Source organism: Antechinus flavipes, chromosome 3 (assembly GCF_016432865.1).
Source record: "Antechinus flavipes isolate AdamAnt ecotype Samford, QLD, Australia chromosome 3, AdamAnt_v2, whole genome shotgun sequence".
Lineage (NCBI taxonomy): Eukaryota > Metazoa > Chordata > Mammalia > Dasyuromorphia > Dasyuridae > Antechinus > Antechinus flavipes.
Window position 1 is genome coordinate 140,898,407 of NC_067400.1, and position 25,058 is coordinate 140,923,464.

Genomic DNA, 25,058 nt, shown 5'->3' on the forward strand with positions numbered 1-25,058 from the left:
CAATCTTCCTTGAGGCTTTCCTTGTGGCATCTCTTTCCCAAGATGATCCATGGATTCTTTAAATGAGTATTTCCCCCTCTTTTTTTAGAGTACTGGGGCAGTTTTCCTTAATTATTTCTTATAGAAAGCTATACAGAGTCTCTTTTTTTGGTCATGGCATTCAGTTAAGAGTAATAATTTCTAAATTTTGTCTTCTGAATCTATTTTCAAGATCAGCTATTTTGCCAATGATGTACTTCATATTCCCTTCCATTTTTTCATTCTTTTTAGTTTGTTTGACTGATTCTTGCTGCCTCACGAAGTCATTAGCTTCCATTTGCCCAGTTCTAGTTTTTAATATGTGATTTTATTCAATTAACTTTTGTATCTCTATTTTTTAAAAATTTGGTTTATTCTATTTAAGGAATTAAAAAAAATAATTTATTCCCTCCTTTTCAAACTGTTGACTCTCTCATATAAACCTATCATTTCTTTTCTCATGTTTTTGCTTCTACCTCTCTTATTTGCCTTTTGAAGTCTTTTATCAGCTTTTCCAAGAAGTTTCTTTGGCCTTGAGACCAATTTATATCACTTTGAAATTTATTCTGTGGACATTTTGTCTTCATCTAAGTTTCCCAGAGTTTGCTTTCAGAGCTAGAACTGGAAACTACCCCACTAATTTGCTCCTCTACTGAGCCAGGACTGAGGGGCTTAGCTGCTGATTGACTATGATGAAGACCCTTTCACCAGTATTCCCACAGTCTATTTGATCTGGGTTGACTACCTTTTTCACCCCAATGAAACTGACCTTTCTTGAAGTTTTTTCAGTCTTTCTTAAATTGCAGAATGGTTTCATTTTTTTCAGTCTCTGTTTGGAGGCTTGGTTTCATGTGGTTTTTGAGAGATGCTCTCAAAAGTTACTCTGAAAATGAAGAGAAACAGAGGAAAAATTAGGGGAAAATTGAGAGAAGTGTAAAAGGAAATATAAAAAGCTAATGAGGAGAAGAAAACCTTAAAGAGCAAAATTGGCCCATTGGGAAAGGAGGTAAAAAAACTCAATGAGGAAAATAATTACTAAAAAAATAGAATTAAAGAAATGGAAGCTTATGACTTTATGAGAAATCAAGATACATTAAAGCAGAGGTAAAAATTAAGAAAAAATTAGGAACAATGTGAAATATCTCACTGAAAAAACAAATGATCTGGAAAATATACCTAGGAGAGAGAATTTTAAAAATGATTGGTCCATCTGAAAGTCATGATCAAAAAAAGAATCTGGACATCATGTTTCAAGAAATTGTTAAGCAAAATAGTCCTGATATTCTAGAACCAGAGGGTAAAATAGAAATTCAAAGAATCCACTAATTACTTTTTGATAGGGTTCAAAATGAAGACTTCAGGAATATTATAGCTAACTTCCAGAACTCCCAGATTAAGGACAAAATATTGCAAACATCCAGAAAGAAACAATTCAAGCATAGTGGAGCGACAGTGAGGATAACAACAACAACAACAAAAATTAACAGCTTCTACATTAAAGGAATGCAAGGTTTTGAATATGAAATTCTGGAGAGCAAGGGAGCTAAGATTGCCACCAAGAATGACCTACCCAGCAAAACTGCATGTAAGTGTTCTGAGGAAATATTGGTCATTCAATGAAATAGAAGATTTTTGAGAATTCTTGATTCAAAGACCAGAGCTTAATGAAAAATATGATTTTCAAATACAGGACTCTGGGTAAGCATAAGGAGGTATTTAGAAAAATGATTATCATAAGAGACTTACTTAAGTGTATTTTTTTTTTTTTACTTCCTACATCGGAGGATGATCATTGTAACTCAAACTGTTCTTATTATTATGGCAACTATATGATGCACATATAGACAGAGGGTACAGTTGTGAATTGAATATGAAGGGATGTTATATTTTTTATATATGGTGAAATTAAGGGGTAATAGAGGAAATATTGGGAGAAAACAAAAGGGAGAAATGGAATTTTGCAAATTGCAATAAAATGAGGCAAGAAAAAACTTTTACAGTGGAAGAGCAGAAGGGGAGAGAAGGGAGAGTGAGTGAACCTTATGCTCGTCAAAATTAGCTCAAATAGGAAATAAGATATTACTCAACACAGGTATAGAAATCTATCTTATCCTGCAGGAAAATAGGAGAGGAATGGGATATGGGAAATGGGAGAAGGTGATAAAAGAGAGGGCATTTTGGGGAAGGGAATGGTAAGTAACAAATACTTTTAAAGGACAGGGATTAAGAGAGAGAATAAATGAGGGAAAATGCAATTAGCACTAGTAATTGTAGAAAAAAATCAAAGCAATTTCTCTGATAAGGTCTTATTTCTCACACTCAGTAGGACTTTAATCAAATTTTATTTTTATTTTTATTTTTATTTATTTATTTTATTTAATAATTACTTTATATTGACACTCGTTTCTGTTCCGATTTTTTTCCCTCCCTCCCTCCACCCCCTCCCCTAGATGGCAAGCAGTCCTTTATATGTTGGATATGTTGCAGTATATCCTAGATACAATATATGTTTGCAGAACCGAACAGTTCTCTTGTTGCATAGGGAGAATTGGATTCAGAAGGTATAAATAACCCGGGAAGAAAAACAAAAATGCAGATAGTTCACATTCGTTTCCCAGTGTTCTTTCTTTGGGTGTAGCTGCTTTTGTCCGTCATTTATCAATTGAAACTCAGGTCTCTTTGTCAAAGAAATCCACTTCCATCAAAATATGTCCTCATACAATATCGTTGTCGAAGTGTATAATGATCTCCTGGTTCTGCTCATTTCACTTAGCATCAGTTCATGTAAGTTTCGCCAGTCCTCTCTGTATTCATCCTGCTGGTCATTTCTTACAGAACAATAATATTCCAATTGATGGGCATCCATTCATTTTCCAGTTTCTAGCCACTACAAACACGGCTGCTACAAACATTTTGGCACATACAGGTCCCTTTCCCTTCTTTAGTATTTCTTTGGGATATAAGCCCAATAGAAACACTGTTGGATCAAAGGGTATGCACAATTTGATAATTTTTTGGGCATAATTCCAGATTGCTCTCCAGAATGGTTGGATTTGTTCACAACTCCACCAACAATGCATTAGTGTCCCAGTTTTCCCGCATCCCCTCCAACATTCATCGTTATTTTTTCCTGTCATCTTAGCCAATCTGACAGGTGTTTAATCAAATTTTAAAAGAAGCAAGAGACATCCTTCAATTAATAAATGACCAAAGAGCTACAAATCCACGCATATCCTTTGATCTAACAACAACACTACTAGGTATAAATAACAGAAGAGATTTGGGGGAAAAAAAGCAGAAAAGAGGAAAATGACCTATATGTACCAAAAAAAAAATTCATAACAACTCTTTTCGCAGGACAATAAATAAATAAATAAATTGAGGGGATGCCCAGCAATTGCAGAATGTCTCAATAAACTGTAGTATATGTTTATGTTGTGTTGTGATGTTATTGTTCTCCAAGAAATGTTGAGCAGGATGTTGTCAGAAAAAAACAAAAACAAACCAAAAAAAAAAATATGGAAAGTCCCCCATGAACAAAGTGAAATATACAAAGTAATACCATTGTTCTGGGATGATTGACTGTATATGACTTTTGTTATTCTCACTAATACAATCATCCACAATTACTCTAAACGACTTATGATCAAAAATCCTATCCATACCCAGAGAAGGAACTGCTAATAGTGGGATATAGATTGAAACATTCTCTTTTCTCTATCTCTTGTTTTCTTTTTTAACTTAATTTGAGAGGGGAGGCATCTATGTTTTCTTTCACCACCTAACTTATAAAACAATGTTTTGCAGAACTTCACATATGGTTTCTTAATTATGGGTGGGGATAAAGGAGAGACCTTAGAATTCAAAAATATTAAAAACAAAGGTAAAATTGTTTTGAATTTAATTGGGAAAATATTAAATAAATTTCACCTTTAATGTCAAGACCCAAGAAAAGCATAAATAAGTAAAAATGGAAAATAAAATATATGGAATTCAATAGTGCTAATGTGTTTAGAAACTTACATGGGAGAGAGTAAATAAAGTTTCACTTAAACCTTAGTCTTGTGAGTATTGGATCAAAGAATGAATAATATACACAATCAGTTGAACACAGAAATCTATCTCAACCAACAAGAAAACATGAAGGACAATTAAAAAGGGGAAGAGTGTTGGGGACTGACAGAAGGAAGGGTAAGCCAGGGTAACTGATAAAAAGAAAACATTGGTGAGGAGGGAAAAGGGAAAAGAAGAAAGAAAAAGAAAGAAAAACAGGATGTAGGGAAATACACAGGAAGTAACAAAAACTGTGAAAGTACAAATTAGAAGAGCAAGGGAAAGTCTACCAGTGATATCTATGAGAAATAGATTCATGATCAATAAAGAGCCAGAGAGTGTAATGAATAAAAAATAAATAATTTTGATACATCCAATTTAAAAGCTTTTCTACAATGAAAACAATACATCCAAGAATAGAAAGAAAATAGAAAGCTGAGAGATAATTTTTACATCCGGTATTTCTGAAAAAAGCTGTCATTTCTCAAATGTATAGAAAAAATGAGTCAAATTTAAAAGAATACAAACCATTCCCCAATTGCTAAGTGGTCAAAGATATGAAAAGGATGTTTTCAAAATGAAGTGAGAATATCTATAGGCATATGAAGAATTGCTCTAAAACACTTTAATTAGAAAAATGCAAATTAAAATGACTTTGAGATATTACTGCAAACCTATCAGATGCTCAAAATTACAAAAAAAAAAAAAAAGGAAAGTAATAAACCTTAGAAAGAAACATGACACTAATCCATCAATTGTAAATCAATTCATCCATTTTGGAGAGCTAGCTGAAACTATGCCCAAAGGATAATGAAACTGTAGAGATGTTTGATACACCAATACCACTGCTAAGTACCAAAGTACCAAAGAGACCACAAGATAGGGGAAAGGGCCTGCATGAACAAAAACAAATTGTAGCTTTTTACATGGTGGCACAATATTGGAAAATAATGTGATAACTCAATTGAGGAGTGGCTGAACAAGCTGTGGCATATGAAGGTAATGAAATACTATAGTGCAATAAGAAATGATGAACAGGCAGATATCAGGAAAAAAAACTGGAAAGATTTGTATAAATTCATATAAAGTGAAATGAGAAGCAAGAAATCATTTTATATAGTATCAGCAACATTATGGGATGATCAATTTGAATGATTCAGCTCTTCTCAGCAACACAATAAGGGAAAACATGCAAAGGACTGATGAAGGTAAATGCTATTCATATCCAGATAAAGAGCTGATGGACTCTGAATGAAGATTGAAGCATATTTTTCATTTACTTTATTCTTTCTCATGGCTTTTTTTTTCTTTTCATTTTGATCTATTTCTTCTTTTATAACTATGACTAATATGGAAATATGTTTTTTACCTTAGCACAATGTATAAACTAAACTAAATTGCCCATCACCTTAGCAAGAAGAGAGATGAAAGAAGGAAGGAGAAAAATTTGGAGCTCAAAATCTTGTAAAATAGAATGATAAAAAATTTTCTTGACATGCATCTGGAGGAAAAACAAAAACAAAAACAAAAACAATAAAGATCAAAAGAAAACCCAAATGGGATCAGAAAGACTCATTTATAAATGAAAGAAACAACAAGAAACGATTATTGGTGTGAGGGAAAAGGATAAGAATAAGGAAAATTTTAATACCCTCTTTCTCCCACCATTCAGTTAGAAATATGAGGAGAATACAGGACAAACAGAATTCATTCTTAACCAAGGAATCCCCACTTTTTTGGTAGATAAAGACAGAGGCATATTTAACTCCTTTGAGCAAATCTTTGTACAACTGCCATAACTCTTCAGATTAAATCAAAGACCTAAGAATTTTCTTATTTGATCAAAGGTAAAAATGTTTCCTTCTTTCATTTCCCAGTATCTAATTTATTTTTACACACACATACACACACACACACACACACACACACACACACACACACACATACACACTACTGATATTGACCTTGAAGGAAAGATCTGTGGCCCAAAAAATAATTATGCATTTTCTCTTGCTATATCCAATCTTTTAATCAGCCAGTGGTCTCTAGTCCACCTTTTCTTACTATTCTCCCCATCATCCCCTTCTTCCAGCGGTGGAAAGCCCTTAAAAGCAGATCTTCATCTTCTGAGAACACAAACACCTTTTGGTAGGGGCAAAGGCCATGTCTGTGTCTTTCTCATGTGGTACTTTATACAATATCCAATATTTCAAATGCTTCAATATGATTTTTTAAATTATTTAAATTTAAAATTTAAATTTAATTTAAATTTAAAAAATCTTTTCCATTCATTTTAAAATATTTCAATCTGTGGCAATAGCTACATTATATTTATAATTTAAAATATGTTAAATTCTTCAAAATCTAACCAATTTCAAAGTTGAAGTTGCTTTTGGCAAACATGTTTATTGTGCATATTCTAAGATTAAATCTTCATATGTCTTCCAGTTCTATGAGACTCTACCATACATATTCTCTTGCTACTGGTTTCACTATTACAACAAAACATCTCTGACCTACAAAAATAAAAACTGTCAAATAGATAAAAAATAAAAGAAAAATAGAGAATGTCAGATATTTGTATCTTTCATTGTTATGCTTTTAAATTTAATGTCATTCTAAAATATCTTTAGAAACTTATTAATCACAATTAGAAACAAGTGTCTGGATGTTAAACAATTTTAATGTACAGTTTTCAATAATTTAGCTGTATCAAAAGTTCTACGTGAAGATAAACTCTGATCATTCTGAGTTGTAATAAAATGGTATACCTGATTTTTTTCTATATTATCTTTTATTCCTACAGAGATTTGCATTCATTATAAAAGCAGAATTCCTAAAGATTAAATTTTGAATCTCTTCCAGTGACATGTGCTTTTGATAGTATTATGAGAGAGAGATTTAATGGTTCTGGGAAGCTTAAATTGTATTAAACTTTTATTAACTAAGGATTTTCTCTGTGTAATTGAATATGTCAAAACACTCAAAGCTTACATGAATTAACAAAAATTAAATCTGTATAATAAGTTAAAAAGTAAGCTTTTTTCTGTAATACAGTTTGAAATAAAATTTGGGGAAAATATATCCATTTAAGCATTACTGTTTGGAGATACATTTATATTTGTCTAATTAATTTATAACAAGTTTTATTTATTTAAATATTTTTTAATATTAATAGGTGCTTTAATTCATAAATACTGAGGACTTTATTTCAGGAAAGTCTGAGTTATTTATACATAACATTAAAAATGGTTATGAAAAAATGTTTTCATGCACCAATTATTTTGATATATTTATGGAGAAATCAAATCATCATATTCAAAATGTTACTTTGTTTCTAAATAGTATATAAAAAGAAAGGGGGTAATAAACTTGAGTTAATAATTGTCTTTATTCAAGTTCCTTATTCATACAGCTGGGGCAGTTAAGTAGATAAAATACCAGGCATGGAATTAGAAAGACACATCTTCCAAAATTAAAATTTACTCTCAGACTCTTATTAGTAGTGTCAGCCAGAGCAAATTAGTTAACCCTCTTTGCCTCAGTTTTCTCATCTGCAAAATTAGCTGGAGAAGGAATTCCAATATCTTTGCCAAGAAAATCCCAAATGAGATCATGAAGAGTTGGACATAACTGAAAACTGAAAACTGAATGACAACAATATGCATTATACTTATATGTTTATATCTCTACTTATGTTATCTATAACTTTCATTTATCTATCATCACTATAAGTTGAGCCATTCCAAGTTGAATTGATTGACAGTTTTATAAATCACTGGAAGAGTTTACAAAAATGAAATATTGCTAAAAGGTTTTAAAAATTCTGAAAAAAAATCATTTCAAGTTCAAAGCCTCCCATAAGATATAAGATTTGGCATTTTGTTTATACCAAATTTTCTTTCTGATATTACTAATGTAAAAATATATTAGAAGCAGGACTTCCAGCCAAGATTAGTGGAGAGGAGACACACAGCTTGCGTAAGCTCTGCATTTTCTCTCAGAATTCATTTCATAACAAGCTCTAGATTAATGCTTGATTGAAAAAAAAAATAGTTACAAAGAGAAGACACCCTTGAAATTCACCAGGAAAGGTCTGAGGGTGGGGACAGTTTTAGATCTGGCACAGGCTGAGAGCAGGCAGTGGCAGCGAGAGCCTGGCAGGTAGCTTACATCTGAACAGATTACAGCCAAGCAGACCAGAGCGGGTGGGGTGTGGTCTTAGTCGTCTCTGCGGGGAGAGCTTTACTACAGGATTGGATACTTTGCCCTGGCAGCAAGTCAGTAGCCCAGCAAAGAAGCTAAAAATACCTGGGGTGAAGAAGACAACCTCAAACAGCTGGAGTCTCTCGGGACCTAGGCCACCCCATCCCCACAGTGTCTCAGCAGGTTCTCAGAGTCTCAGAGCCCAGGTGCAGCACAGCCATCACTGTCCTGTTAGGGCCTCACTGCTGCACCCCTCCCCCCCAGCAGTCTTTAAAGGAAGCTCGGTAACACCACCCAGGCCCCCCCCAAAAAGGAGATTCCTTTTGTTTTTTGTTTTTTTTTTTTCCTTTTTTCTTTGCTAGTTTGTCTTTGATTCTTCTCTGAAAAATGAGCAAAAAATTTAAACGGATCTTAACCATTGACAGCTTCTATATGGATAGAGAGCAGATTCTAAACCCTGAAGAGACTAAAAACAGGTGAATCCCCAAAGAAGGATAACATCTGTTCCTAAGCACAGATGAATCTCATAGAAGAAATTAAAAAGGCTCTCACAAGAGAGCTAGAAGAAAAATAGGAAAAGGAGAGGGAGGCTTGGCAAGAGAGTCTGAAGAAGTCATCCCACTCATTTAAAGACAGAATGGATAAAGAAATCAAATTATTGAAAAATAGAATTAGTGAATTGGAAACAGAAAATAGCTCTCTAAAAAATAAAATTGGAGAAATGGAAAAAAAAATTCCATAAAACAAAACAACTCAAGTAAAACCTCAATTGGACAATTAGGAAAAAAATATTAAAAAAGTGAGTGAAGAAAATACTTCATTGAAAATCAGAATCAAACAAATGGAATTGAATGACTCAAGGAGACAACAAAAATCAGTCAAGCAAAACCAAAAAAATGAAACAATGGATTAAAATGTCAAATATCTTCTTGGGAAAACAACAAACCTGGATAATAGATCTAGGAGAGACAATCTGAGAATTATTGGACTACTAGAAAAATATGATGAAAAAAAGAACCTGGACACTATTTTTCAGGAAATTATCAAAGAGAACTGCCCAGAAGTCATAGAAACAGAGGGTAAAATAGAAATTGAAAGAATTCATCGATCACCCACTGAAAGGGACCCTAAAATCAAAATACCAAGAAATATAGTGGCCAAATGCCAAAACCCTCAGACAAACGAAAAAATACTGCAAGCGGCTAGAAAAACCTAATTCAAATATAGAGGAGCAACAATAAGGATCACCCAGGATCTAGCAGTGTCCACATTAAAAGATAGAAGGGCATGGAATATGATATTCTGAAAGACTAAGGAACTCAGTATACAACCAAAAATAACTTACCCAGCCAGAATGAGCATCTTTTTCCAGGGAAAAAGATGGACATTCAATGAAATAAGCAAATTTCACCTATTTTTGATGAAAAAAAACAAAACTTAACAAAAAAATTGATCTACAAATATAGAACTCAAGAGAAAACTAAAAAGGTAAAAAGAAATCTTGGGAACTATATTTTTGCTATAAAGATGTATAAAGAATACATGTATAACTTGTTCTAGAAACTAGAGATGGAAAGGACATTGTACCAGAAAAAGGGTAAAGTGGGGGTACCACATCTCAAGAAGAGGCAAAGGAAACCTATTATATCAGAGAGAAAGAATGGATGGGGATAAATATAGTGGGTATCTTATTGCCATCAGAATTGGCTTAAAGAGAAAAACTTTTAGACATATTTAATTTATGGTGGAACTTCTCACACCTCATTTAAAAGTGAGAAGGAATAAGCAAAAAGGGAAGGAATAAGCTAAGTCAAAGGGAATACGGAAACTGTGAGGAAAAGGAGTAAGATAGGAGAAGGAACGCTAAGATGGGGAAAAGGATGTTAAAAAGGGAGGTCTGGGAGAAGCACAAGGTGCTCACAAGTTTAATACTGGGGAAGGAAGTAAGGGGAAAAGAAGGGAGAAAAGCATAAACAGGAGTTAACAAGATGGCAAGTAATACAGAATTGGTCATTTTAACCATAAATGTGAATGGGGTAAACTCCCCCACAAAGAGGAAGCAGTTAGCAGAATGGATTAAAAGCCAGAATCCTACAATATGTTGATTACAGGAAACACACCTGAAGCAGAGAGATACATGCAGGTTAAAGGTAAAAGGTTGGAGCAAAATCTACTATGCTTCAGGTGAAGTCAAAAAAGCAGGGGTAGCCATCCTGATCTCGATCAAGCAAAAGCAAAATTTGATCTCATTAAAAAAGATAAGGGAGGGCACTATGTCCTTCTAAAAGGTAGCATACATAATGAAGAAATATCAATATTAAATACATATGCACCAAGTGGTGTAGCATCTAAATTCTTAAAAGAGAAATTAAAAGAGCTACAAGAAGAAATAGACAGCAAAACTATAATAGTAGGAGATCTCAACCTTGCACCCTCAGAATTAGATAAATCAAACCACAAAATAAATAAGAAAGAAGTCAAAGAAGTAAATAGAATACTAGAAAATTTAGATATGATAGATCTCTGGAGAAAACAAAATGGAGACAGAAAGGAGTACACTTTCTTTTCAGCAGTTCATGGAACCTATACAAAAATTGACCATATATTAGGACATAAAAACCTCAAACTCAAATGCAGTAAGGCAAAAATAGTAAATGCATCCTTTTCAGACCATGATGCAATGAAAATTACATTCAACAAAAAGCCTGGGGAAAATAGACCAAAAAATTATTGGAAACTAAATAATCTCATCCTAAAAAATGATTGGGTGAGGCAGCAAATCATAGACATAATTAATAACTTCACTCAAGAAAATGACAATAATGAGATGTCATACCAAAATGTGTGGGATGCAGCCAAAGCAGCAATGAGGGGAAATTTCATATCTCTAGAGGCCTACTTGCATAAAATAGACAAAGAGAAGATCAATTAATTGGGCTTACAATTAAAAATGCTAGAAAAGGAGCAAATTAAAAAACCCCCAGTCAAACACTAAATTTGAACTTCTAAAAATAAAAGGAGAGATCAATAAAATTGAAAGTAAAAAAAAAAAACAACTTTTGAATTAATTAATAAAACTTTGAGTTGTTCTATGAAAAAAACCAACAAAATAGACAAACCATTAGTAAATCTGATTTAAAAAAGGAAAGAGGAAAATCAAATTGTTAGTCTTAAAAATGAAAAGGGAGAACTCGCCACTAATGAAGAGGAAATTAGAGCAATAATTAGGAGTTACTTTGCCCAACTTTATGCCAATAAATTCAACAACTTAAATGAAATGGAAGACTGCCTTGAAAAATATCGCTTGTCCAGATTAACAGAGAAAGAAGTAAATATCCTAAACACTCACATTTTGGAAAAAGCAATAGAACAAGCTCTTAACCAACTCCCTAAGAAAAAATCCCCAGGACCAGATGGATGTGCATGTGAATTCTACCAAACATTTAAAGAACAATTAACTCCAATGCTATATAAACTATTTGAAAAAATAAGTATTGAAGGAGTCCTGTCAAAAGTTTTTTTTTTTACGACACAGTCATGGTACTGATACGCAATCCAGGTAGGTTGAAAACAGAGAAAGAAAATTATAGACCAATCTCCCTAATGAATATTAATGCTAAAATCTTAAATAAAATATTAGCAAAAAGATTACAGAAAATCATCCCCCGGATAATACACTATGACCAAGTAGGATTTATACCAGGAATGCAGGACTGGTTCAATATTAGGAAAACTATTAGCATAATTGACTATATCAATAACCAAACTAACAAAAACCATGATCATCTCAATAGATGCAGAAAAAGCATTTGATAAAATCCAACATCTATTCCTAATAAAAGCACTTGAGAGGATAGGAATAAATGGACTTTTCCTTAAAATAGTCTGGACCATATATTTAAAACCGTCAGTAGGCATCATATGCAATGGGGAAAAACTGGAACCTTTCCCAGTAAGATCTGGAGTGAAGCAAGATTGCCCACTATCACCATTATTATTCAATATTGTATTAGAAACACTAGCCTCTGCAATAAGAGTCAAGAAAGAGATCAAAGGAATTAGAGTAGGCAATGAGGAAACCAAACTATCACTCTTTCCAGATGATATGATAGTATACTTAGAGAATCCCAGAAATTCTACTAAAAAGCTATTAGAAATAATTTATAACTTTAGCAAAGTTGCAGGATACAAAATAAATCCCCATAAATGCTCCCTTAGGGAGTTGGTTAATAACTTGTTCTATTTCTTTTTCTAGAATGGGACTGCTTAAGTAATCTATTTCCCCTTCTGTTAACATGAGCGTAGGTATTACTCCATTTCACTTAAGTTTATCAAATTTGTTAATATAAAGTTGGGCCAAATAACTCCTGATTATTGCTCTAATTTCCTCTTCATTAGTGCAAATTTGTTCCTTTTCATTTTTGAGACTAATGATTTGATTTTCCTCTTTCTTTTTCTAATCAAATTAACTAAAGGTTAATCTATTTTGTTGTGTTTTTTCATAAAACCAACTCTTAGTTTTATTTATTAATTCAATAGTTTTCTTACTTTCAGTTTTATTAATCTCCCCTTTTATTTTCAGAATTTCAAATTTTGTATTTATATGGAAGTTTTTAATTTGTTCTTTTTTCTAGCTTTTTTATTTGCAATCCCAATTCATTGATCTTATCTTTCTCAATTTTATGCAAGTAAGCACCTAGAAATCTAATTTTTCCCTTATTACCACTTTGACTGCATTTCACAAATTTTGTATTTTGTCTCATTATTGTCATTCTTTTGAATGAAATCATTGTGTCTATGATTCGCTGCCTCAACCATTCATTCTTTATGGTTAAATTATTAATTTTCAGAGGAGAATTTAAGAGAGACACAAAAAGAAATAAACAGCAAAACTAGTAGGGGATCTCAAACCTGCTCTCTCAAAACTAGATAAATTGAATCATAAATTAAATGAGAAAAAAGTTGAGGGAGTAAAAAGAATATTAGAAAACTTAGGTATGATAGATCTTTGGAGAAAATTGAATGGAGACTGAAAGAAGTTTACTTTTTTCTTGGTGTTTCATGGAACATATACAACAATTGACCATGTATTAGGGATTTTAATTAAATGCAGAAAGGCAGAAATAGTAAATGTATTTTTTTCAGATCATGATGAAATAAAAATCACATGCGATATAAGGCCAGGAGAAAATAAACCAAAAATTAATTGGAAATCACATAATCTAATCCTAAAGAATGAATGGGTAAAACAACACAAGGTGAAAATAGAGGAACAAAATCATCGACCAGATTCCCTAATGAATATTGATGTAAAAAGAGATTAAAGGAATTAGGGTAGGTAATGAAGAAAACAAGTTATAACTCTTTAGAGATGATATGATTGTATACTTAGAGAAAGCACCCTAGAGTATCAACCTAGAATCAAAGAAGTACTAAAAACAATTGATAACTTTAGCAAAGTTGAAGGATACAAAATAAATCCACATATCATCATTTTTATATATTACCAGCAAAGTCCAGCAGTAAGAGATATAAAAAGAAATTTTATTCAAAATAACTGTCAATAGTGTAAAATATTTGGGAATCTATCTTCCAAGGGAAAGTTAGGAACTATATGAATACAACTACAAAACCTGCTAGCAACCCCCACTTCCCTTTGGTGCTTTTCATCTCCCTTCCTGAGATGTCAGGGAGGGCGTGATTATCTCCTTTTTAGTGCTTTCACCTCCTTTCCTGAGAAATCAGGGAGGGTGTGATCACCTCCCCTTGGGGGCTCTGACCTCCCTGAAGAGTCAGGGATGGCATGATCACCTGTGTTCTAAAACAAAAGAAAGCGGGAGATGTAATGGGCTGAGGCTTGAGTTGATGCACTGTGGTCCCAAGCACATGAGGCTAAATAGTAATTGGACCATACTCTATTAATATGTAAGCTTGGAGAAAGAATGGCCCCCACCCACTCTTTGTGCAAGTCCTGATGTGTTGTATAGGAAATGATGATTTTGGTGGGTGGAGGCAGGGGAGTGGAAAAGGAAGGGGAGAAGAGACTTTTGGGACGGCCATTGCGACGGTTGCCTCCACGGTTGACTCCACTGTTGGCTCGGCCCGCGTCGCTCTCTCTTAGCTGGCTTCCTGTCGCAACTGCCTATATTTGCTATCGCAATCTTTCTTGCCTATATTTGCTATTGCAATCTTTATTCACCTCTTCACTTCAATAAATATTGAAGATTTTTCCCTTAACCTGAATTCCTGACTCTGGCTGACTTTAAATACGCGGTCATTACAGGAATGGATGTTGGATTTTATCAAATGCTTTTTCTGCATCTCTTGAGATGATCATATGGTTTTTGTTAATTTGGTTATTAATATGGCCAATTATACTGATAGTTTTCCTAATATTGAACCAGCTCTGTATTTCTGGTATAAATCCTACTTGATTGTGGTGTATTATCCTGGGGACGATTTTCTGTAGTCTTTTTGCTAATATCTTATTTAAGATTTTAGCATCAATATTCATTAGGGAGATTGGTCTATAATTTTCTTTCTTTGTTTTCAACCTACCTGGTTTCAACTACCATGGTTCAGTGCCATGTCTGTGTCATAAAAGGAATTTGGTAGGACTCCTTCATTCCCTAATTTTTCAAATAGTTTATAGAGCCTTGGGGTTAATTGTTCTTTGAATGTTTGATAGAATTCACATGCAAATCCATCTGGTCCAGGGGATTTTTTTTTTAGGGAGTTGATTAATAGCTTGTTCTATTTCTTTTTCAGAGATTGGACTATTTAAGCAATTTACTTCCTCCTCTGATAATCTGGAAAGCCTAAATTTTTGGAGGTAGTCATCCATTTCGCTTAGGTTATCAAATTTATTGGCATAAAGTTGGGTAAAGTAACTCATTATTTCTCTAATTTCCTCTTCATTGGTGCAAAGTTCTCCCTTTTCATTTTTAAGACTACTAATTTGATTTTCCTCTCTCTTTTTTCTAATCAGATTTACCAAAGGTTGATCAATTGTATTTTTTTTCATAAAAGTAACTCTTAGTTTTATTAATTAGTTCAATAGTTTTTTTTTTTTTACTTTCTATATTATTAATTTCTCCTTTTAATTTTAGAATTTCAAGTTTAGTAAATGGTTGGGGGTTTTTAATTTGGTCTTTTTCTAACTTTTTAAGTTGCAGGCCCAATTCATTGATCTTCTCTTTCTCTATTTAATTCAAGTAAGCCTCTAAGGATATAAAATTTCCCCTTATTACTGCTTTGGCTGCATCCCATAAATTTTGATATGATGTCTCATCGTTGTCATTATCTTGAGTGAAATTATTAATTGTGTCTATAATTTGCTTTTTCACCCAATCATTCTTTAAGATGAGATTATTTAGTTTCCAATTACTTTTTGGTCTATTTACACCTAACTTTTTGTTGAATGTAGTTTTTATTTCATTGTGATCTGAAAAGAAAGCATTTATTTTTTCTGCCTTCCTGCATTTAATTTTGAGGTCCTTATGTACTAATATGTGGTCAATTTTTGTGTAGGTTCCATGAACTGGTGAAAAGAAAGTCACCATTCAGTTTTCTCCAGAGATCTATCATACCTAATTTTTCTAATATTCTATTTACCTCTTTAATTTCTTTCTTTCTTTTTTTTTGTGATTTGATTTATCCAAACCTGAGAGTGCAAGATTTAGATCTCCCACTATTATAGTTTTGCTGTCTATTTCTTCTCACAACTCTCTTAACTTCTCCTTTAGGAAGTTAGATGCTATACCACTTAGTGCATATATGTTTAATACTGATATTGCTACATTGTCTATAGTACCCTTTAGCAAGATATAGTTTCCTTCCTTATCTCTTTTAATTAGCTCAATCTTTGCTTTTGCTTGATCTGGGATAAGGATGGCTACCCCTGCTTTTTTTTTACTTCACCTGATTCTGCTCCATAATAGATTCTGCTCCAGCCTTTTACCTTTACTCTGTATGTATCTCTGTGTTTTAAATTTGTTTCCTGTAAACAATATTGTAGGGTTCAGACTTTTGATCCAGTCTGCTATCCACCTGCTCTTTATGGGAGAGTATATCCCATTCACATTTACAGTTAAAATGACTTATTCTGTATTTCCTGCCATCCTAATATCCCCAGATTATACTTATCTTTTTCTTGCCCTCCTTCCCTTCTTCCCTAGTATGAAACTTATTGTTCCCACTTACATCTCACAGCTCTCCCTCTTTAGTATCCCTCCCTCCTCCCTTTGAATCCCTTCCCCTTTCTTGTACCCTTCCCTTACTACTCTTTTTCCTTTTCCCTTTTCCTCTCCCACTTTTTAATGAAGTGAGAGAAGATTTTCTGTAAAACAAATATGTCAATTATTTCCTCTTTGATCCAACTCTGATAGAGTAGGATTCACACAATGTTCCTCTCCCTCTCTAAGTTCCCTCAGATATGATAGGTTTCCTTTGCCTCATCGTCACATGTAGTTTCCCTCTTTTTATCTCCCCTTTTCTCTTTTTCTGACACTATCCCCTTTCCATTTCTACTTTCCTTTTTTATGTTATATCAGTAAAATCAAATTATACATGTGGTTTTTATGTATTTCCACAACAGAAATACAGTTCTCAAGAGTTCCTTTTACCTTTTTCTACTTCTCTTGAGTCCTGTTAGTGGAGATCAAATTTTTTGTTTAAGTCTGTTTTTTTCCTTAGAAACAAATGGAATTCCTCTATTTCATTAAATGTCCATCTTCTTCCATAGGAAAAAAATACTCAGCTTAGCTGGGTAGTTTGTTCTTGGCTGCATTCCAACCTCTTTTGCCTTTTGGAATATCTGATTCCAGGCCCTTTGATTCTTTAATGTTGAGGCAGCCAGATCTTGTGTGACCCTTATTGTGGCACAACAGTATTTGAACTGTTTTTTTTTTTCCGGATGCTTGTAAAATTTTTTCTTTAGTCTGAAAATTCTGAAGTTTGGCCACAATATTCCTGGGAGTCTTTATTTTAGGGTCTTTTTCAGAAGGTGTTTGATGAATTTTTTCAACACTTATTTTACCTTTTGGTTCTATTACTTCTGGGCAGTTCTCTTTGATGATTTCTTGTAAAATAGTATCTAGGCTCTTTTTTTCGTAATAATTTTCAGGTAGTCCAATGATCCTCAGGTTATCTCTCCTAGATCTATTTTCCAGGTCTGTTGTTTTTCCAAGTAAATAGTTGACTTTTTTTCCCCAATCTTTTTTTTTTTTTTTTTTTTGGTTTTGCTTAATTTTTTCTTGATGTCTCAATGAATCAGTCATTTCTATTTGTTCAGTTCTGATTTTTAGTGAGTTATTTTCATCATTAACTTTTTTTTTTTTACTTCTTTTTGTATATACCCAATTGAGTTGTTTTGCTCTATGGACTTTTTTTTTCCATTTCACTATTTTTTTTTTTTTTTAGTGAGTTATTTTCATTTTTCAATTCACAAATTCTGTTTCCCTGTACTTCTTGGGATTTTTTTACCTTTTCCAATTCACATTTCTGGAAGTTGTTTTCTTTTTCCACTTTATCAAATTTTTCTTTTAGTGAGTTATATGCCTTTTCTGTACTTTCTTGCATAGCTTCTCTTTCCTTTCCCCATTTTTCCTCTAGTTCTCTTTTAAGGTTTTTAACAGTCTCTTCTAGGAGAGCCTTTTGTATTGGGGACCAATAATTATCTGGAGACTGTCTGCTATTAATTTCTTCAGGGTTGAAAAGCTGTTCTCTTTCTGTATAGAAACTATCAATCGTTCTTTTGATTTGGTTACTCAGTTCATTAAAGCCTGTAGTGTCTGCCTTCAGAGCTAGAAAGTTACCAGCTTCCTCTGCAGAGCAGTGAAAGGTGTATGGATCGTTAGTTGTCCTACCAGCCAGCTACAAAAAGCAATCAGGTACTGGAGTGCTCTGGGAAAGAGTTCCCCACCCAGGAGTAACTCAGCCCTGCAGGACCGAGCTGGGAAAGTACCCTGCAAAGAACCCCTGCTGTGTGAGATAATGACTGCCCTAGGGCTAGACCCTGAGCAGTGAAAGTTTCACTACCCCAAGCCAAATCCTGTCCTGGAGCTGTGGGTATTAGTAGTTGAGCAGTAAATGGATTTGCATGGACCTGAAATATCTGCCCCAGAAGCATAGGCTGCTGGGGAAGTTCTATTGCCCCAGGCTGACCCCCCCACTGTGCCCATTAGAGGCTGTCCATGCTGTGCCCCACTGCTGTGTAGATTTGTAACTGCCCCTCAAAAGCCCCAAACTGCAGGATTTGGCTGCAGGCCTGCATTAAAGTCTGCCTGAGTCACTTCTGGGTTTGAGTGGTTACAGCCAGATCTCCTTAGGTTCTGGCGTTTTTTAGAGGACCCTCTCTTTTAGGCTTTAATTTCTCTGCCAGTTTACTGCTTTGTAGTCAAGGCAGCACAATTAGTCTATAGCAGAGTCGTCTCTATAACTTCTCTAGCCACAGAGATTACCCCCACCCCTGGTCTGCTCAAGATGCCAGTCTCTCCCTGCCTGTGCTAGTCTGTTCCTGGCCCCTCAGGACAAACTTTTCTTGGCAAGCTTCCAGATTAACTTAGGCTGGTGAATTGTAGTGATTCTAATTTTCATGAATTTAAGCAGTGAAGAGTATTTTTGAGGCTGAATTAATTAATTGGTTATGAGGGGGATGAGAGGAGCTTAGAAAGCCGTATGTGCCTTCTCCACCAATTTGGCTCTGCCCCCAGATGCAGTATAAGATTTTAAAACTACTATTTTAAAATAGTTAAAAACTATTTAACATGGCTTTTTAAAAGAATTTGAATATATATCAACAATACAAATAAAAGAAAACATGGATCTGAATATGACAGAAAAGCAAAGTAAATTAACAAGCACTTAACAAACCCTGATTATACATCAATTACAGTGCTAATCACTTACATTTCAAAAACTTGCAGACAGGAAGACACATTTCAATGGGGTAATATACATAAAAAAGAAAAATAAAAAGTGTGGAGGGATGAGAAGTCATACACCTATTTGGCAGGCACAGTGGAAAAATCTGGACATTCAGAAGGAAAACACAGTATATAATGAAAATAGATTAGTCTGATCAAAAATGGAGCTCTTAAGATAAACTTATTGATGGACTGTTATGATAGAAATATATTTCCAGTTAATTACCCAGGGGAAGATAGATGTTTCATAGTTAGGATGCTATAGGTACTGAGGGAAATTCCAGGTTGAAATTGTCATTGAAACATTGTGCCAAAGTTGAGAATAATAGAGGAAGAGACATATGGCAAATAGCATTTGATCAGCCTTGATCCCTCCACAAAATGGAAGACACAGAACAAATTCATCAGTATGAGATAGGCAAGGGCATGCAAAAGGACATTTTTGAATTGGAAACTGGGTAAAGTGGCCCTAGACACAGAAGGAAATTCCAGGGTAGGACTAAAATTGAAACATGATTATTAATCATATTTATAATATGATTATGTTATATATAATATATATTACATCAATATAATAGAATAAATGATCAATCATAGAAATAGAGCCAAGAAAGGAAGTGCAAAACTTAGATTCAATAGAATTATAAAAATTATGGAAGGAAAATATTTCATCATCATGTATTATTAAAATTGTTCATGCTTTATGTAACAAAGAATTAATAAATGCATGAAAAAAGTCAGAGATATTGGACACTGTCTTATAGAACACAAGGAAATTTAATTAAAACCATTGGGTGAAAGGCAAATTAGATAACAAAAAAAAAATTACATGAACAAATGAACAAAAAAGAAGAGATCTTATGAATCAGAAAGTAAATACAACAATAACAAAAAAAACCTGTTAAATTGAAAAATGTAACTTTTTTAAAAAACTGAAACTGGATAAATTATTATGTCACCTGATTAATTTTAAAAGGAAGTCTGAAAAGTGAAAATTCATCAAGATTTATCAGATAGCAAAAATTATAATGAAGGTACAGGGAATAGCAAAACTATAATATCAAAGTGTACAAAACCAAAACCAAAAAGTAAATAAAACAAAGATTTTAATTAAATTTGTATAAATATAATACTCAAATTAATAAAATTGAAAAATAATGTGATCTTCAATACTAAATATGTATGGGATCTTATAGATATGGATATCCCTTCCAAACATGCTAATAAGAATGCATTCATACCTTCCCATTGTTTTGATTATTTTCTATGTCAATCTTAAAATTTGCCACAGTGGGTTTACTCAATATTTTGATGGACTTCCTAAAATTCTTGTGACATTCTCATAAAAAGGAAATGCCTAAAAATTAGATGGAAACCAGTTGGTAAGATGAAAATTCTCATACCACAGATCTTCCTAACGTTCAATGGATGAATCTTCACAACTACTGACTTCTACGATTTACTATTCTGAGGGAAACAGAAAGGGAAGACACAGGTCTGAAAAACATCATGCAGAAGGACATTTTTCTGGACCTCCAGAAACAAGATGCTGCTACAACAAAACAACAATTATAATCTCTTGATTATTGGGCAGTTTTTAAACATGGACTTTGCCTGGACAGAGAACAAAAGAATATCAGAAGACAATAATGCCACTCTTCTTCTCTTCATTCTGCTGCTCACCTTTCCATCTCTACTGATCCCCAATCAATGATAAATATTTCAAATCAGTTATGCCTCTGCTTATTTACTGAGAATTCAAGACAATGACACATCTTTGACTGTCCAAGTTTATGCTGCTCTGGCTTTTTTTAATGAACCAATATGCCCTTTCTTATTACTTAGAATACATTTAAAAAATATCTATTATCTTTCAGCATTTGTAATCTTGCAAAAGATATTTGTTTTTCTTGGATATCACTCATTTTGCATTTAAGCTTTTGGGAAAATTAATAAATGAATGAAGATTAAGAAGACTTAGGTGACTTGCTGAGAATATACAATAAAGAAGAGAAACAAAATAAATGATTTTAATCAATGTTAGATTGTGTAGAAGATACATCCAGAAATATGCATGTATTATCAAGTTTAAATGAATTTGACTATATAATCTTTACATCAATTGTGTGATAATGGGAGGAAGACTAGTAGGTAGATAGTAAAAAAAGATCAACTTTTGCATATTTAATTCAGACAAATTTCTCTCTATTCTTCCCCCTCTTCCCCCACCCATACTTAGTCAAATAAAAAAAAAAAAAACCTTCCTTTTCACCACCAAAAGTGGTATAAAGAGTATGTTAAAAGAAAAGTGATATTTATATGTACATTTTATGGGAAGAGCTAGAAAACAGAAGTTCATCCATATGAAAGTCAGGGTCAGAGAAAGAGAGTAATTGGCATTCCTCCACAACTATTTCTATTTCCAATAAGTTACAAAAATATACCAGTAGAGTTAATGAGGTAACTATAGGAGACATCTCAAACTCAGCAAACGTATTTAAAGTAATAGTGTAATATGTCCACTTAAACTCAGTCCTTTTCTGTCTATTAAAAATATTATTTTTTGTGTCCAAAAAAGTATCCCAATTTTTAAGATGTAGAAATATCATTTATTCCACATTTTCCATTATCATCATAATTACTCTTAGTTTTAAAATTATTTCATTCCTATTTCCCAATATAGCTCCCATTCACTTCTTATCACTATAACCACTTTTCTAAATCAAATGCATCAAAGATATACTCTCTTTACATCTGTCTTACCTCTAAATAAATACCAAAGAGATATTTCTTAATTACAGTTCAGGTAATTTCAATCCCTTATTCTAAAATCTCCAGTTTTTTTTTTTTTCCCCAGGAGCTCCCAGGTTCAATTTTGCTTCTATGATAAAATTTAAAACTTTGTTAAGATTTGGAAAACCTTTCTTGTCCAACCTTCCCAATGTCATTATTCATTTCTTATTCCCCACATGCTAGTTAGAATGTTCTTGTTTCTCAATCACAAAATTCTACTCATTTTTGCACTTTTCCATTGTCTTCCTCACTCTTCCTCCCCCAGGAATGAAATCAATTTCCTCCTCACATTGGTCTTAAGGAAATTTCTCTTTTAAGATAACTCAAGCACCTCCTCTTGTAACTTGTCTCCTTTATCTGAGTAATGAAGTTCTTGATCTGTTTGAGTCTTAAATAGAATGCTACTAGAGTGAGCCTCTGTCAGGCACATGGAAAACTCTCATGGTTCAGAGGTTCAGAACTGTAGGATTCACCCTGGACTGTAATTCTTAATTTCATTATCCCAATGCATTTATCATTTGTGTATGTGTCTGTGTGTGTGTGTGTATGTATGAACATTAGTAGATGCACAGAAGTTAGTGTCAGCGGTAAGAGGGCAGAGATGAGGAAGAAACATTTATAGTACTTTATTAGTAACCAATTTTCTACTTTGCATTGGCAAACACACACATTTGTGACTATTCATAGGAGAGAAAAATAATAATAACAAAAGGTGAAATGTGTGCAAGTTTATATCCAGAAAAAGACAGAAAATGTAAAAATTTTGCAAATCCACTCCAGAAAGTGCTAAAGTAACCTCTCAACAAAGCCCAATGAGAAAAAAATTAAAAATGGAAAAGAAGCTATGTTTATATGTAAATAAAATAATGTTCAACCACAACTTCTTGCTTAGGTTTGTAGTGAGCATGGGCACTCCCTCAGTGCCTATAGGGTCAGCTCCTGAGTGTCCCAGTCACATGGGATAGTTTAAGAACTTACACTAAGGCATGTGATTTTCTTTAGGGAGTTGTGTAAGAAATTAGAGATGGCAGCTTAAAAAGAAATTAGAGATGGCAAACTGAACCTTTTTCATTTTTACTTCAGGATTCTTCTGATATCCTTCCCTTGCCCATTTCCATTATTTTATGAGTTATTTCATGATTACTGTATTAGGAACAGTACAAATTATCAAAATGTATGTTTTGTTATGAAGAATTGTAGGTGGAAAGTGAAGGATTACAGTTTTTAGGGTCACAGCAACCTAAGCTCTTATTTCCCCAAAATGCAATATATTAACTCAGGTTTTCATGACTTTACTCCCACTACTCCATCCAATGTGCCATCTAGTTGCCCTAATATAACACAAACATATATAGGTGTATATGCATTCATATATTTACATATGTGTATATATATATATATATATATATATATATATATATATATATATATACTCATACACAATGCATAGTTACACATATTTTTGTTTTGGGGGGGGAATGATTCCCTAATATCTGGGAGGATCAGAAAAAGTTTCAAATGGAAAGTGATATTTGTTGCATTTTGAAGGAAAAAAGCATTTGAAAAAGCAGATCAAAAGAAAAGGTACATTCCATTCTGAGTGACAGTAAATATAAAGATAAAAAATAAGATTGAATTTGATTGAATTTCCTACACAGGAAATAGTACAAAGGCCACTGTGGCAATACTATATAGTGTATAATTGTGAGTAATGTGTTATAATATTGAAAAAAAATTGTTTAGGATTATTTTGTGAAATAAAAAATCCTAAAGATGCTTTAAAAAAAGACATTTATTTTAAAGTGCTTCTTGATTAGGGAAGGGACATAGATTTGTACTAAAGCAAAACAATGTTGATAGCTTTTTGAAGATTAAACAAGATGACATGAGGTAGGGAGACCAAATAGGATATAACAATATTCCACTGTGAGAAGTGATGAGAATCTAAAACACAATACTGGGTATGTGGATAAAGAGATGAGATAATTGAGATGAAATAATAATGGCCAAAAAATTGTCATGTTATAAAGATCCAAGATAAGATCACTAATGGGACATATTGAACAGACAATAGACTACGCAAATATTTTAAAAGTTCTTGGTTGCAATAGAAAAAAATCAGATAAGCAAGATTAAGATACTGAATACATGTATAAAATCCTGTCTTTTTGTTCTTGGGGTCTAAAAATGTTAATTAAGAGCATTTCAAGATTGACAACTTCAATTATTAAAAATAAAACAAAACATTTTCATACTAAAGGTATTTACATTACCCAAATACAAAATGTTATTATTTTTTACTACTTCTTCAATGACTTATCTGAATATGACATCAATATGAAAGAAAAAAATGATCTCTTTAAAATCCTGGTGATTAGAAATATCACTATTACCTAGGAGTTATGTATTTAGGGAAGTGTTATCTTCTTCCTTCCCTATTAAATGTTGATTGGTACTTCTTTATTACCCTATACTTTGACTCTTTTACATTAAACACTTATAAAATGTATTGTATATACTCAAGTATAAGCCGAGTTTTTCTGCCCAATTTTTGGGTGATGCGGCTGTTCCTGTAGTATCACAGTCGGTAACTGGACTGTATACTAATGCTGGCAACCGCTCTACATACATATTCCGGCACCCGCTCTCCTCCTCTGTGGGCACCCGTGCGCTACCTAAACCTACTGATATAATAAGTTTTCCCAGATTTTTGGGTTAACATTAGGGGCCTCGGCTTATATTCGGGTCGGCTTATACTCGATTATATACTGTATATTGCCATCTCTTCTCTAGCCAGGGAGTTATCAGACCTTATGTTTTTTAATTTGAGTTTTATCATAAACTTTACTTATGATTTTGTACTAATCACTTAATCTGTCATGGCCAAAGTACTTCCAATATAAAAACATGGCTCATTGACGTCATGACTAGTTGGTGAATTATAACCATTTAAATAAAAGAAAACTTGTTTTTATTTTAATTGAATGAACTGTCAAAATATTATTGTTAGTTTTCTTCTATTTCATATTCAAAGTTCTGCCTGACCTAATCAAACAATCAGCT